This window comes from Nicotiana tabacum, chromosome 13 (genome assembly GCF_000715075.1).
Source record: "Nicotiana tabacum cultivar K326 chromosome 13, ASM71507v2, whole genome shotgun sequence".
NCBI lineage: Eukaryota > Viridiplantae > Streptophyta > Magnoliopsida > Solanales > Solanaceae > Nicotiana > Nicotiana tabacum.
In genome coordinates, this window is record NC_134092.1 from 2601207 (window position 1) to 2618983 (window position 17777).

Below are 17777 nucleotides of genomic sequence, written 5' to 3' on the forward strand. Positions count from 1 at the left end.
TCCCATACTTATGTCAAACCCAGAATTCCACCATCACTTCAAATTATATTACCCCATACTCTTTAAGCACAAGTATATCACTGGCCACCATCATCAAGAATTATTTTTCTTACAATACACTATTATCATTTCTTTTTCTTTCTCTTCAAATGGCTTTTATTGAAATCTTTTTTTCCAAGACAATGCACCTTTCTCCTCATTTCAATTGTTTCACTCAAAAGCCAACCCACCACCCCACACTTTAACTTTTATATAATTCATCACAAGTCAAGTGCTCATGAGAGGTGACAAGGTTCAAATTTATGGGCAATTCAAACAAAGGCGTACGACTTGTAATGTGGTTACCAAAGAAACAGGATTATAGGCCCAAAGGGATTAACTACGATACATAACATTTAGGTGGGTACACTATATATCTGGCTTAACAAAGAAATGCCTATATTACTTCCCAGACTGAACAAGACTACTATTTCGCTTTGCACATACACGGGGCAAGTTCTAGACATCAAATGTAGTGCACAGAATACATACAAACCTCACACAGACATGGCACATAACTCACTCAGGATTGGATTCATCGTGACACTCCAATCCAAGCAGTTAAGCAAAATTAAGAATCTATGATTTAAGGTACTTATACTAGAGTTAAAAATCGAGCCTAAGCGTCACAACCATAGTACTAACTATTCTCAAGGCATAACAAAGCTAAGAAATATTGCTGCAATTAAATGCATAGCCCCGTGGTTCCTACTCCTAAACATTAAAACTAACTACACCCGGTTCAACTAAAAGCCCTTGGAAAGAATCGCGACCCAAAGAAAAACCAAGGAGGAATTACTACACTACCTACAAGAAAATCTTTTTGGTTTGTTTTTCTTTAGACTTACTTCCCTCAAGAAAACTGTCTAGGAGATCCATCGTCGGGAAGAGTAGAGTCCAATTTTTCTATATTTGTTTTTCTAACTAAAAACAAATAACTAAAACAATTAACTAAGCTAATAATTACAACAATCAACTAAAACAAAGATGACATTTACTAAAAAAAGAACAAATAACTAAGAAAAAATAATATTTATACCCCACCCCACACTTAGATCATGCACTGTCCTTAGTGCATGCATAAAATGATAAAACAAGAAAAATGAGTAGGGCGTAAGGAAAAAAAGAAAAAAACTCCCTGGTCATGCTGCATCGTCGCCCTCATCCTCTGAGGCTGCCCACACTTCTTCCTGTGCGTCCTCCTCCTTATCATCATCGTCCTCATCGCCTGACTGGTCCGACTCAGCCTCGGACTGCTCAGGTGTGTTAATGTCCTCGTCATCTGGAAGTCTGTATCCATCACCTAGCCCAACCAGTTGCTGAGCATGAGCGTTGAGCGGGAACCGCTCCTCCAATATGTCCCTTTCCGCTAAAGTAGTCGGTCGACCCCCTATCCTCAGCTGCAAATCCATTATCCCATAGAAATGGGCCATAAAACTATCATCACAAGCATTGCGTTCGGCACCTGTCAATGATGGCATGGAAGTCTCTTCCTTCACCCGGATGCTAGTAATGTCCGTCTGTCGTATGGGCTGATCAATGCTGTGGTCAAACTCTGTCTCCTCCTTAACCTCCTCGTGTCTTAAGTACTGAGTCAAAATATTAGCAAATGGCATTCGATCGACCTTCTTACTCGTTCTTACCGAAGACATTTGGTAGCGGATTAGATGACCTACATTCACCCTTTGACCCCTCATGAGGAAGTAGAGCACACAAGTCCTCTCTCGGCTAATGAGCGTGTCATGATTGCACTGTAGGAGCCATGCATTAATCAGTTTCAACCAAACTTGAGTCTCCTCCCTCATCTTCTTTTTGGGGAACTTCTTGTGCCGATTTGTTTTCTTATCACAGATCCATGCTGCCGTAGAATTGACACCACATAACGTGTGTCTCAACTCTCTATATGTAGGACGGCAAATGAAGTAGTCCAATGGCTCCATAGGAACATCTGGAGCACCTAAAAAGTTACATATGGCTGTGGCTGAAAGGTTTATCAACCGTCCACGAATCAGCACCAGCTGTTCGGTATCCTGTGGATCAAACCTGCATATAATTCCTGCACTAGATTGAGATTAATATCCCCTATGTTCTTAAAGACATAGCTCAACCCCAATCATGGATGCCCTTCCAAATAGCCTGGTACATTTCTTGCAGTCGACGCTCATGGATAGTGGCTTCCGGATGTACATGTTTAGGCCTACATCGTCTGTACTAATTCTTAGTATGCGGGGGTATGCTTCTGATGCCAAACTCCCGTTGGCCTTGGGGTTGTGTCCGCATGGCTGCTATAGCTGCCATAACTTGTGCTCCTTCACATTGACTGGAGGTAGCTTCTCCCCCTTTTCTCTTCTTTAGGGGAGGTGCGGAGGTCGCCTTTGCTTTAGCCGGAGCAGTGGAAGTAGCCTTTCCTTTGCCGGTGTCTTTTCTCGGAGGCATATTTGTTCCTATACAAGTAATCATCAATCAGTTAAAACTGCATTACGATATGACATACATGGTCTTGCCCAAATTTCCGAGGTTACACAGACTTCACCTCGTATTTTCTTAATCATGAGAATCAAATAATAACAGATAGGTGCTTCCTCCAATTTCGAAGCATTAGGCTACCAGTGAGGCACCCCACACTTAAGCTTTTAACATGGTGCATGACCACATAACACTAGTCTATTAATCCCGGAGACTCGGGCTCCAATAGGGACAAGAAATGCCATTGAGGCGTTATAGCGAACACGTAGCATGCACTAGTGCCATGGGAGTGCTTGTAGTGGTGAGGGGTTGCCTCACCCTCCCAAATCGGCTTGGGCGTTCTATTTTACCACGTGCTCATACAATAGCAACACCATTCCTATGGGGTTCATGGGGTTGGGACACACAAACACATTATTACAATGAAGAACAACCCCCAAATTTTATGTCTAATTTCATACCTTCATCCAACTCAAAATTGCAAAGGAAGGAGATAAAAATCATACCTTAGATGCTTTAAGAGGAAGAATTTGCCTTGGTACTGTTGTTGCAAGTGAAGGAAATAGGAGAAACTTGCTTGACCTCAATGGAGTTGGGAGGGGGGGGATGGCAGTGTTGCGTGAGTGTGTGAGGGCAGTGTATCTGCGTGAGTGTTTTGTGAGGAGTGAAGTGTTTTAGGTTAGGGTTTCGTGTTTTTGTTTTGCTTTAGGCATTTAAGTGAGGGAGTTAGAAGCAAATAAGGGAACAAAAATTAAAATAAGCCCGACAAATACTTACCTGGCGACGCCTGCATTTTTACCTCGCCCTAATCCTCGCGATGCGAGGTCAGACGTGAGCTAGAGGGCTTGCTACGCGAGGCTTATTGCTTGAACCACCTATCCTTTTCCCTTGCAAAGCTAGATATAACGTGAGCTTCAGCTCGTCCAAACCCATACGAGGCGAGCTCTATCGTCTGTTACTCCCATGCCAGGTTTCCTTCAAGCGATGCACAGTGCTCCGTATGTCATGCCAAAATCACCTGCAAACTTGTTAGTACCTAAAAATGAAAAGAAAAATTCTAACTACACTAAAAATTAACTACGAATTGGGTTGCCTCCCAACGAGCGCCTTAGTTAATGTCACAGCATGACGAATGCAACATTACAATGGGTTGCCTCCCATGAAGCGTCTGATTTAACATCGCGGCACGATGTAGGTAATCGCACTTAAGGCTCGCTCAACATTTGTGGCTCCAGCAGATGAGTCACCGACACTACTTTTGCATTATTCATGTCCAAATAATGTTTTAACATGTTCCCATTGACTCTAAACGTGCAAGAGTCATTTTCCGCAGCAATCTCTACGTCACCAATAGGGTGAATCTCTACCACACGAAATGCTCCTGACCATTTTGACTTTAATTTGCCCGAAAATAACCTCAGTCTTGAATTGTATAGCAATACCATATCTCCGGGTTTAAAATTCCACTCAAGAATATTTTTATCATGCATCATCTTCATTCTCTCCTTGTATAGTCTTGTGCTCTCAAAAGCGTGGTAGCGAAACTCATCAACCTCGTGCAACTCTGTGACTCTACTTGTATCAGCAGCTTCTATATCTAGATTCAGCTGCCTCAGTGCCCATAAAGCTCTATGCTCCAACTCTACTGGTAAGTGACACACCTTCCCAAACACCAATTTATACGAGGACATGCCAATCAGAGTTTTGAAAGAGGTACGATAGGCCTATAGTGCATCATCTAACTTTCTCGCCCAATCTGTTCTTGTAGCATTCACAGTCTTTGTCTAAACGCTCTTTATCTCTTTGTTCGAAACTTCCACTTGGCCACTCGTTTGTGGATGATATGGGGTGGCAAACTTGTGGCGTACATCATACTTTTCTAACAACTTTGCGAAGGCTCGATTACAGAAGTGAGTGCCTCCGTCACTGATTATTGCCATTGGAGTGCCAAATCGGGTGAATATATTCTTTCTCAAAAACCCAATTACCCTTCTTTGCATCATTTGTAGGGAGCGCTACAGCCTCCATGGATTTTGACACGTAGTTCACAGCTACGAGTATGTACTTGTTGCCATATGAGCTGACGAAAGGCCCCATGAAATCGATTCCTTATACATCAAACACTTCTACCTCCTGAATTGGGTTCATAGGCATCTCATGTCGGTGGGAAATATTCCTAGTTTGTTAGCATTCATCACAACCTGTCACCTATAAGTGTGCATGTTTGAACAATGTCGGCCAGTAGAAGCCCGACTCCAGCACTTTCGCAGTTGTCCTTACTCCCCCGAAATGGCCACCATATGGTGACGCGTGACAAGCCTGCAAAATAGAAGATTGGTCTATCTCGAGGATACATCTCTGGATCATGTTATCAACACAAATCCTGAACAGATAAGGCTCATCCCAATAATACATGCGACAGTCACGAAAGAACTTTTGCTTTTGAATAGAGGAAAGGTCACAGAGAACAATACCATTTGCCAGGTAGTTTGCAATGTCTGCATACCATGGCACTACCTCAAGACTCGTGGCTAGTAGTTGTTCATCCGGAAAAGTCTCCACAATCTCTTCCACCTCAACCTTCTCTTCGGCTCCTTCTAGCCTAGACAAGTGATCAGCCATTTGGTTCTCCGTTCCCTTTCGGTAACGAATTTCCCATGTCAAATTCTTGAAGCAGTAGCACCCATCGAATCAGGTGCAGCTTTGACTCCTTCTTATCAATGAGGTACCTGAGAGCACCATGGTCAGTATAAACAATTACCTGCGAGCCTATCAGGTATGACCTGAATTTGTCAAATGCGAACACCACTGCTAGTATCTCCTTCTCGGTCACTGTGTAATTTAGTTGGGCACCACTCAAAGTTCTACTTGCGTAATATATTGGATGCATGACTTTGTCTTTGTGCTGCCCAAGCACTGCTCCCACAGCATAGTCCCTTGCATCACACATCAGCTCAAATGGTTGCTCCTAATCAGGTGCAACCATGATAGATGCTTTCACCAACCCCTTCTTCAATTCCTCAAAAGCTAGCATGCAGTCATCAGAAAACATAAAAGGGCGATCATTTTCAAGCAATTTACGCAATGGAATAACAATTTTGGAAAAATATTTTCTAAATCGTCTATAGAACCCGGTGTGGCCAAGGAAACTTCTTATTGCTTTGACATAAGTGGGTGGTGGAAGCTTTTCGATCACATCAACCTTTGCACGATCTACCTTAATGCCTTTACTCGACACTAGGTGCCCAAGACTATACCTTCATGTACTATGAAATGGCACGTTTCCCAATTGAGTACCAGATTAGTCTCAACACATCTTTTCAACAATCTTTTCAAGTTCCTTAGGCAATCATCGAATGAGTCTCCCACCACCGAGAAATCATCCATAAATACCTCCATGATGTCCTCTACCATATCAGTGAAGATGGCCATCATGCACCTTTGAAATGTGGCGGGTACATTGCATAGGCCGAACGGCATCCCCCGGAAGGCGTAGACGCCATATGGACAGGTGAATGATGTTTTCTCTCTATCTTCCGGGGTAATAAAGATTTGATTATACCCTGAGTATCCATCCATGAAGCAAATGTGGGACTTCCCAGCCAATCTATCTAGCATTTGATCAATGAACGACATAGGAAAATGGTCTTTTTGGGTGGCCTTGTTCAATCTTCTGTAGTCCATACAAATTTGCCATCCCGTGACTGTTCTTGTTGATATCAACTCATTGTTCTCGTTTTCCACTACAATCATCCCATCTTTCTTAGGCACACATTGGACTGGGCTGATCCAGTTGTTGTCGGAGATGAGGAAAATGATCCCCGCATCTAACCATTTTATCACCTCCCTTTTTACAACTTCCTTCATATTGGGGTTCAGCCTTCTTTGATGTTCTCTGGAAGGTTTGTGGCCATCTTCCAGTAGAATCTTATGCATACAGAAGGCCGGGCTGATACCGTTAATGTCTGCAATGGTCCAACCAATTGCAGTTTTGCACCCACTCAATACCTGCAAAAGCTATTCTTTCTGCACATCTAACAAACCAGATGAGACAATAACATGTAAAGTTGAGTTAGGTCCCAAGAAAGCATACTTGAGATGAGGTGGTAGTGGCTTCAGTTCCAACTTTGGTGGCTCTTCTAACGATGGTTTAGCTAGAGGAAGTTTTCTTTCTTCTAAGTGTAAAGGCTCAAATTCGAGCTCTCTTTTCCAAAACTTTTGGCCTTCAAGAGCCAGCACCCACTCTGCCAAATCCTCTCCATTTACTTCATCTAAGTTCATGAGATATGCTGCTAGAGGGTCTTTAGCATTTAAGGTCTCATCTTCCTCCTCCAAAATTACATCCACGGCTTCTATTAGAGAGCAGTTAGCAAATTCACTTGGTCGCCACATATAATTCCAATGCCTAACCTTTTGTAGATAGCCAAGGGCATCAAGTTTATGCTTACCCCTAAATCACACAATGCTTTAGCAAAAGCATAGCTGCCTATCGTGCATGGGATTGTGAAACTCCCCGGGTCTGACAACTTCTCAGTTATTGGTCTCGTCATGACTGCACTACAGGTCTGTGTCAATATAACAGTGGACAGGTCTTGGAAGTCGAATTTGTGAGACATTAAATCTTTCATCATTTTGGCATACCCGGGCATCTCCCGCAACGCATCAATAAGTGGAATGCTCACCTGTATTTGTTTCAACATCTTCATGAATTTCTTATATTGCTCGTCCTTCTGAAATTTGGCGAATCTATGCGGGAATGGTGTTGGAGGTCGCTTCTTTCCTGTGATTTGAGTTTTATCTTACTCAGGCACTGCTTCTACTGTCGTTTCTTGCGCTACCTCAGTCTCTTTCACAACCTCTTTTTCTTTGCTTGTGCTCTCTTGTGCATGTTATACTGCCACCTCAATTAACCCTGTTGAATCATCTATCTCAATGGGTACTAGCACAAGTGTTTCAGTAGGTCGGCTTTCGCGAGCAATCTCTTGCTCCAGATCTAGGTCTCTACCATTTTGTAGACTCACTTCCATAAGCTATTTCAGGCCCTGATCGTTTGGATTGACTTGTGTGTCTGCAGGTAACGTTCCTTGGGGAAGATTGTTTAGAGCCATAGAAATCTGTCCTAATTGAATCTCAATACCCTTTATCGCTGATTCATGTGAGTCCACTCTCTCTTGCATTTTTCCAGTAGACCCAATCAATTGTTGCAGCATTCAGTTGTTGCTGTCCAGCATTCCCTTAAGTTCAGCAAACCAATCATCTTGTCTCACAATCTATTATTGTTGAGGTTGTTGATAAGCCAGCTACTGATTTTGCTGCTTGTAACTATGTTGCCTTTGGTAAGGCACCACTTGACCCTGTGGTTGCATAGCTCCAAGATTGTTGTTGTTATTGTACTGCTGTTGTGCTGGTCTATATTGTTGATTATGTTGTCCCCAATTCTGACCACCTTGCCTATGTCCCCCATAGTTGGCAACATAGTTCATATCTTCCTGATAGTGCTGGTTGTCACCTTCCGCACTCCACGAGCATACATAAGATTGGTTAATGCATGGTGTACACAAGCCCTCATTAGTTGCGTCAATTATGTGTACCTGCTGCTTCTGCCCTGATTCATCGATCTCTTTGGTGAGGATACTCATTTGCGTCATTAGAGTGGCCATATTTTTAGCTATGGAGTAGTTTGGGTCCAAAGCCACTGAGTGAACTACAGGAGTGATCGTAGAGTCTCTTGTCATCCATCCTGAGTTTTGAGCCATCTTACCAAGTAGGATCTTGCATTCTCTGAATGTTTTGCTCAAAAATGCTTCACCTGCTGAAGCATCAACATTGGCCTTTAAGCCGTCTGCCAGTCCCATATAGAACCTCTGCCCCAACATCTAATCTGGAATGCCATGATGTGGACAATTAACCAGCATAACCTTGAACCTCTCCCACGTTTCTTGTAGTGATTCTGTCGGTCTCTGCCTGAAGCTCAATATATCATCAATTTGTTTGGCAATTTTATTGGGTGGGTAGAACTTGTTCAAAAATTGCTTGACTAATTCCTCCCAAGTAGTGATGGAATTTATGGGGAGTGAATTAAGCCAAATCTGAGCTTCTCTTGTCACCGAGAATGGAAACAACAACAACTTTATTGCTTCCGGTGTCACATTAGGTTGCCTTTGCGTGACACATATCGACAGGAAATTCTTCAGATGTTGCTTAGGATCTTTAATGTATGACCTTGAGAACAATCCCTTGTTATGCAACAAATCTAGCGTATTGTTTGTGATTTGAAATGATTCTGCTTGTATCTAAGGGACTGCAATTGCGGTTTCCAGATTGTCGGTTGTGGGTTGTGCCCAATCATATAATGTTGCTTCTAGTACAAGAGGCACCACACCCTGATTGTATGGTTCATTCACATTCTTTATGTTGTTGATTGGATTTTCTATTATGTCATCCATGGCTAGTTCGATTTGGTCTGTCGAGTTTTGTTGCAGTTTGCCTTTCTTGTTTGCACGATTTAGTGTCTTGAAAACTTTCTCAGAATATGATAATGCTTCGAGCCATTCACCAGTTCTCGAGGAGTTCCTAGGCATGCACCTGTAACACCCAAGACTAGTATTTGGTTTAAAATAAAGAAAATTGACTACACTAAGAATTGTAGCACTTCTTTTAGCTGCACTTAATAATTCCGTCAATTCCCCAGCAACGACGCCAAAATTTGATCACGCCCAACTATGACTTATAAAAAGAACTAAGCAGTCGTTGCAAATATATTTCGGCTAATAAGTCCGGAGTCGAATCCCACAGGGAATTAACCTATCAAACACAGCTACTAGACTCGTACGAACTCACGCAATCAATCTTCAGAAATATTTAAGTGACAATTATGATGTTTACTAACTAAATGTTACGTAATGAAAATGCAACAATTAATAACTAACTAATAATGGTTGTAGACAAGAATTGGAATGATCTAAGGTTGTGATTTCCCCTATTGTTGGAATCTTTTCCGCTACGTTTTCTATAAATTTGCCTAAGTCTTCTCTATCGATCATGAGCACTCTGACTGTCGTAACTCTCTCCCGAGTAATTACCACAATTTACTAGATATAGTTTCCCGAATTATGCTAGCTACCATTAAGCACGGCTCACTCGGATCGCACCAAGGTTTTGTTATCCCTAATCCCACCTTTAAACCCTTTTTATTGATCCCTCATATACGTTAGGAGTGATGTTGTTCAACAACTACCTAACTATGCACTCTCTCTCGAGTAATACATACTAAATAGGCACAGCTAATTGAGGGCCCTTTAATCAACCACAATAATATTATAGTTGAACAAACAGAGAAAATACTACGACAAATCTATATTAACGTAACAGAAAAATCATCCTCCAATAGGTTCCATCAAAACCCTAGATTAGGAGTTTAGCTACTCATACTCATAGTAACAATATCTGAAATATTTTGCATAATTGAATTACAAAGTAAGGATAAAGGGATGTAGAAATCAATGAGTCTAGCTCCCAACGGTTGTTCCACGAGCTATCCTTGCCTCCAATTCCAAAAAGGTCCTTCAAAAGTGGCGTTTTAGGTCTATTTATATGTGTAGGAAAAGACCTAAACGAGTAGGCCAAGTCCTAGTCAAATCAGGAGATGAAATAAGCCTTCAAAGTTCGGAATGTGCGCGCCTCAGACCTGGCCTCGCAAGACTTCACGCGAGCTGAAGCTCGCACCAGACCTGGCGTCGCCAGCTTCAACGCATGGTGGATCTCGCGTTACCCCTCGCCTACCCTGCTCCCACGCGAGCTAAAAGGCTCGCCCAGCCTGCTCTAATGCCCACTCTAAGCCTAGCTTCGCCAGCTTTCTCATTTGTAGGCTGCTCACTTCTTTCTTTCTTTTTTTCAACTGTTTTCGAGTACACTTTCGACTTTAAGTATTCCTTTTGCTCTACTTTCATCTCCAATTCACCTACACATAAAATAGACTCCATTATGCGCAATTAAAGTATAGTTTATCATTAAATCATATAAAATATAAGGCAAATAATGTACTAAAATATGGAATTATAGCCACACATCACTTGTCATGGGAGGTCTAACAGATACAAATTGACTGTCTAATAAGAACAAGTCTCAGTTGAGATATTAAAGTGGACATTAGTGTCAAATTAGAGGGGTTGTTTTTGTATTTGATCTTTGTACAGTTTAAGTTATATACACTAAAAAATATTTTACGCTATCAAGTCATCCAAAAGATATCTCCAGGTAAGTCTCTTTACATTATATGATTTGTAACGTTAAAAATAATATAGATTATGTACTACAATAGGTAAAGATAACCTGATAATGTAAAAATCATTACACTAAACATGTATATAACTTAAAACACTCTTTAACTACTAAACGAGATGGAACTAGAATTGATAAATCTGCGTTAGTTCAAGATGCTCGAAACCAATCTAAAACTGGAGCAATACTGCACAAGTATGATTAGGGAAGTGAAATAAACTGCAAATAACTCTACTGAAACTGAGTAATATTGAGATGCAAACAGGCATTAAAAACAACGATCCACTTGCCACGGTTAACGTGAAAAAGCGAATGTACATTCAGAGGCGGATCTAGAATTTAATGTTTATGGGTTTATACAACGACCTTAAGTAAATTTTCAATAGTAACTGAATTTACATTCAATTATTTATAGATATTTAGTGAATTTTTTGAACACGTTTATGCTGTTTGGACAAAAATTATTGAGTTCATGTGAATCCGCAAATTGCGAGGTGGATCCGCCCCAGTGTACAATAGCACGTGATTTTTTCTGTAATTGGTTATTAATTCGTTATTGAAAGATCATGTTCTTTTGATTCCTTATTTTGTTAAAAACACATCTTAACCTTTGGTTCTTAGAGAAAATAAAGAGTCACCTAACTCTTAACTCTTCTTAAACGTTAAGTCGTTCGCTTATAAAAAGGGTTCTTTTGTAGTGAAAAAATCAAGTAAAAAAGTTTAAGAATTCCTCTCCCAATAAAACATGTCTTCTCACACAATTTTCCTCTAATTTATCTAACAATGTTTTCAAATTATTTGAGATGCTTGGATTTCAAGTAACCTCGATGAAGGGAATGTTAGGATCGAAATAATCAGGTATCATGCGGAAACTAGTAAAGCAAACCTTGAACGACGATAAATCAGACAACAAAAAAGAAACATACCAAAAGATACATAAATATTTAACATGGTTCAGTCAATTGACCTACATCTATGGATGGAGATGAGCAATCCACTATATAAAAGAGTACAAATTATCGATAGAACAACCTCACAAAGAGGCAAACTCAAGTGGCACACTAAAACTTGTCCCGAAAAGTTCTTCCCCTAAACAAGGCTCTCAAACCCCATATGGCTACATTGTGGATGTTACTGAATGAAAAAGAAGGATCCTTAATTTATATAAGTCCAATTATTTTCCTCCAAGAAAAGGGACTAACCAAATATGAGAGATTTATAGTTTTCTTCTAAAAGAAGGAAAAATCAATTTTGGTAAGTATGTTGCCCTTTCCTTCAAGGAATAGGAAAACCAAATATGGTAAGAAAATCAGGACAAATACCTAACAATTCTCTCCCTTGGCCTGAATTTCCCGACAAAATAACTTGATCCGCCTTATTCACATAACCTTCAATATGTCGTATCTCCAAATCTCCACCACAAAGTTTGTCTCAACTTGAATAACACTCCGGTCAAATTTCTCAAACAAATATCATGATTACCGTCAAATAGGTTATGGCAAGAACTAAACCCACCAAGATGAACCCGTCTTGAACCTCGCTCGGATACTTCTTGTTAGGATCAAAATAATGAGGTATCATGTGAAAGATAATAAAGTAAATCTTGAACAACGATAAATCAGACAACAAAAGAGAAATATACCAAATGAGACACAAATAATTAACGTGGTTTGGTCAATTGATTTACATCTATGGATGGAGATGAGCAATCCTGTAATAACCCGACCGGTCGTTTTGAGAACCTGCATCTCATTCGATGACTTAAGGTCTCGAGCAATTTTGTATTATGTATTATGACTTGCGTGTGTGGTCGAGTTCGATTTTTCGGATGATTCGAGATAGATTTGGAAGAACAATTCTTGTTTTACAAGCTTAAGTGAAAAGAGTTTATCAGAGTTTGACTTTTCTGTAGAAGACTCCGGAATAATAGTTTGATGATTCCAATAGCTCCGTATTTGGACTTAGGCGTGTGTCCGGATTTAGATTTGGAGGTCCGTAGGTTAATTTGAAGCATTTTGGCAAAAATTGGAAAGTTGAAGGTTTGGAAGACTGAGAGGTTTGACCGGGAGTTGACTTTGTTGATAGCGGGTTTGAATTTTGATTCTGGAAGTCGGTATAGCTCCATTGTGTCATTCGAAACTTGCATGCAAAATTTGACGTCATTCCGGGTTGATTTGTTATGTTTCGGCGCGAGTTGTAAAAGTTGAAACTTCGTAAGTTCATTAAGTTCGATTTTAGGTGCGATTCATAGTTTTGATATTTTTTGATATAATTTGAGGCCTAGAGCAGGTCCGTGTTATGTTATAGAACTTGTTGGTATGTTCGGATGGGATCCCGGGGCCCACAGGTGTGTCTCGAACGCGTTGCAGATGGTTTCCATGTTTATGGGAAAGTCTGATTCTGGTACGTCGCATCTGCGCATTTTGGAGTGCATGTACGGGGCCGCTTCTGCACATTTTGTGTCGCTTTTGCAACGTTGAGGCCTGGGCGGGAGCTTCGCTTATGTGGATTTAGGGCACGCATGTGTGATGGTCGCTTCTGCGGCTTAGTGATCGCAGATGCACAGGATTTCGCTTCTACAGTTCGTTTGGGCACTTCTGCAGTGTCGCAGGTGCAACCCCTTTTGCGCAAGCGCGAGGTCCGGTTAGTGGAAACCACAGGTGCGCATTTTTGGTCCGCAAAAGCGGAAGTGTTGGGCAGAATGTTTATATCTCGAGGGTTGACCATTTTTATCATATCTTGAGTTGTAGATCTCAGTTTTGGGAGATTTTGGAGGGGTTCTACACGTTTTGGATTGGAGTAAAATTTCTTTAACCGGATTTGATTACATTTCATGATTGCATATTTATTTTTATCACTAAATTAGTGGTTTGAGTTGGAGAAAAATAAGAATTTTGTGTAAACTTTCAAAAATGTAAAATGATGATTTGAAGGACGTTTGGATGTCGGAATTGGATAATTTGGTATGGTTGAACTCGTATTGGGATGTTTGAATTTTATGAAATTGGTCGGGTTCCGAGGTGCGAGCCCGGGGTTGACATTTTAGTTTTCATTAAAAATCGAAGCTTTATTATCTAGAGTTGTTTTCTATGGTTTTTATTGTTGATTTGAAGTTATTTTGGCCAGATTTGAGCCGTACGGAGGTTGTTTCACACGAGAAGGTCATTATAGAGTATCGGTTTAGGTTCTTTGAAAGGTAAGTATCTCCCCTAACTTTGTGTGGGAAAAACTTCATGAGAAGAAAACACACACTTAAATATGCTCGCTAGTCGAATATAGTAATATATATATCCATAGGGATTGGAGTTAAATAGTATTTTCGTAGTTTATAGCTTGGTTGCTATCCAAGATGATCAACTATTGAGAATTATGTGATTAAAAACTACAATTAACTAAGAGTCTAACTTATTGACAAATGACACTCGAATAAAAGTAAGCAAGGAAGATATCAATGAGAGAAAATAGCGATTGATTGGATAGGTGCAAGATAAATGTCTGGGATTTAACTCTAGTTAATTCACTTCTAATGTTCAAGTGAGTCTCTCGAATTCACTCAATTATTAGTTCAAACGTTTAGTAGAAACTCCTCTCTCGATTAAGTCTTAACCTCACAATATGAACCAATTTAAGCTTAGTGAAGATATGCAAGAATTCATAGTGGATTGGTCTTTAGGAGAACCTCTCTATATTATCCTCCTAACTAGGGTTAAACAATAATTCAACTAGCCTATTTCGATTACTAAGAAGAATTAATGAACTCAACCAACAAGATAATATAACGATATCACAAGTTATACCTCTCTCGATTACATGAACATGTAAATTTAGATGCAACAATTAAATCATCCAAAACGATTCACTATATAAAAACTAGAGTTATAATCCGCAAACAAATATCAATACACCAAATCTATCAAACCCTAAAGAGAGCTACTCCATAGATATGGAGTAATTCATCACAAATATGTTTAAAGTAAAAAAAACATAAAATGATCCAAACTTTTGTCTTGAGTTAGGATTGAATAATGAATTTATTGTGCTCTTGCTTCTCCAACTCCTCCTTAGCCTCCTAAGGTCTTAGATGTGTCAAAAGTCCAGAAAGTATTATTTTCCATGTATATATACCAAGTAAGTTCGGGCCCCAAGCGAAAAAACCTTTTCCTACGCGAAATAGGTCACTTTCCGGCGTTAGACGTGCGCAACAGTGCACCAGGAGTGTGCTCGCCCATATGACCGCACACTTTGGACAGTATTCTGCCTAACTTGCATGCTCGCGCACCTAGGTGGCCTCTGAACTTTGCCTATTTCTGACATAAATTTAACTTCTACGTCGCACTAGTGTATATTTTCAGTAGTTGATTCTTCCTTGAATTTTGACGTCTAGCAGTGATCCTCGACCCCCAACATGATCCCGGATTATTCCTTTGGGATTTTACTCAGACATCAAAGCTTCAAATAACTCGAATTAGTTCCACAATATCTACATAACTCGGAGTCACTCCTACAAGGCATAAAACACAAAATTAGTGCAAAACACTAGCAATTGAAAGCGCAACTCAATTAAAGTACAGTAAATTAGAGTGCGATAAGCAACTAAAACACACAATTATAGCCTACCATCAACACCCCACACTTAAACCATTGTTCGTCCTCGAGTAATCAAACTTCACTTTATATAGACACGACCTCATTACATAACTCTCATAACTCATCATACCAAGAATATTTAAAATATATTAAGCACAATAGTGTAACATCCTAGCCTCAACATTTGACTTGCAAGCACCACGCATCATTTATAACCAGCTCACCTACTCTTACATAGAGGGCAAGTGTTACCTTTCCTTTGTGAATCCAGTTCCCTCACACAAACATAGAGAGTAATTCCACACTTAATAGACATTAAGAACAATTAGGAACTCAAGATAGAAAGAATTCGCGCACTCTCAGAAACAACATTCATATGCCATAAAAGACGTACCATAGGCTTGCCCGTAGTGTAATACTCTATTGATTGAGCTCATTCAGTCAAGGATTAATTAGGACTTTATTTTTGTTGTAATGTAGGCTGCAGGACGGGTAGGATACATTTGGATATAAGAGTTACTATACCTCCCTAAGCACATTAATACATACAATTAACCTTTCAAAACCCCACACTTATGTCAAACCATAACTCCACCTTCACATCAATATACATTAACTGCCAACTTCTTTAAGCACAATTACATCAAGAGTTGCCACTATCAAGGAATATTTGCACCACAATACAAATATTTATTTTTCTTTTTCAATTCAAGTTGCTCTTACTTTTTTCAACACAACTCACCTTTATCCTAATTCAATGGTTCCACTCAAAAGCCAAACCAACCACCCCACACTTCAACTTTTACAAAGTTCATAATAAATTCAAGTGCTCATGAGAAGTAAAAGGTTCAACTAGATGGTCAATTCAAACAAATGGGTAAGGCTTGTAATGTGGTTACTAAAGAAACAAGATTACAGACTCAAAGGGGTTAACTAAGATACATAACTAATTAGGTGGGTAAACACATATATCTGGCTCAACAAAGAAATGCTTATATCACTTCTAAGACTGTATAACACTATTATTTCACTTTGCAAATACACGGGGCATGTTCTAGACATCAAATGCAATGTACTTAATGACACAAACCTCACACGCACACATGGCACATAACTCACTCAAGATTGGATCATCAAAACACTCTAGTCAAAGTAGTATAGCAAAGTTAAGATCATACACTTTAAGGTACTTATATAAGAGTCAAAAATTGAGCCTAAGCGTCACAACTAAAGCGCTCACTATTTTCAAAGTATAATAAAGTTAAGACCTTCAATTCAGCTCTCAACAAAAGGCTTCCTATTCCTAACAAAAGAAATAAAATTAACTACACCTGGTTCAATCAAAACCTTTGGAAAAGAACTGCGGCACAAACAAAAACCAAGGGGAAATTGTTACACTACCTACAAAAGAAAATCCTTTTTATTTTTTTTTCTTCTACTTTAATCCCTCAAGAAATCCGTCGAATGATATCCATCGCCGGAAAAAATAGAAAATTTTAAATTTTTTAATGTTTTTCAATTGTTTTTCTATCTCTAACCTACTAAACAAAAGCTAAACTAACACACATACATACAACATACAGTTATCCCCCACCCCACACTTTAAGTTGTGGCATGTCCCCATGACACACAATTAAAAAGTAAGAGGAAAAGGAAACTTCCCTGAATTTTCTTCTTTTCCGAGAACTTATGAACCCCATCCCTAATTCTGGATTCATTCCTCGTTTTTGCTCCTTGGAATTTTTTGTGGAGCTCATTAAACCCAATTCTTCTGAGGATCCCTGCAAGACCTGCTCTTTTATTTTTTTCTTATCCGCATCTTGAGTAGTGAATTGCTCGTTCATGACGATCCTTAACTTGTTTATGCATTCTTTCATAGGATCAATCCATACATATTCCTGTAAATCCCAAAAATAAAATCTACATGATCAAGGTTAGAATAAGAAAACAAAGAAGAAAGGTCGAGTGAAAATTTCTCTAGTATGTCCAAGAACATTTGTTTCTCATTCTCTTCTACTAAAGGTTGCAAATGTGAAAAGGTGAATGGAGGTTTGAACTCTTCTCTGCTGCTTCATATTCAACCAAAGCCTTATTTTCGATCATCTCAGTTGAATCAGAGTCTTCTTGTACCGTGGAAATATCCAAATATTCATCATCACAACGCAAAGAGTTTTCTGAAAGTGTACTTATTATTTGACTTACTTGCATTATTAGGTAGTTAATGGCTTCATCATCTTATGTAAATCTCTCTTCCACCTTATTTATGAATTTATACGCAAGCTCTTCTAAACTACCATTCTCCCCTTGAGGAGTTTGTCTCACTTCGCTTCCATTCTAGTTATAATAAGGGTATTCATCTCAACTAGAGTCAAGATTCTGCTCATATGAATCCTCATAATTGTACG

The 17777-nt window shown here is 39.6% G+C and overlaps 1 non-coding gene across 1 annotated transcript; it reads left to right on the forward strand.

Moving 5' to 3' along the window:
• The first annotated feature begins 8391 nt into the window (after positions 1-8391).
• Positions 8392-8498, forward strand: LOC142168524 (small nucleolar RNA R71). Its single transcript, XR_012698379.1, has one exon. It is a non-coding gene; the product is annotated as a small nucleolar RNA R71 (small nucleolar RNA).
• Positions 8499-17777: the final 9279 nt, after the last annotated feature.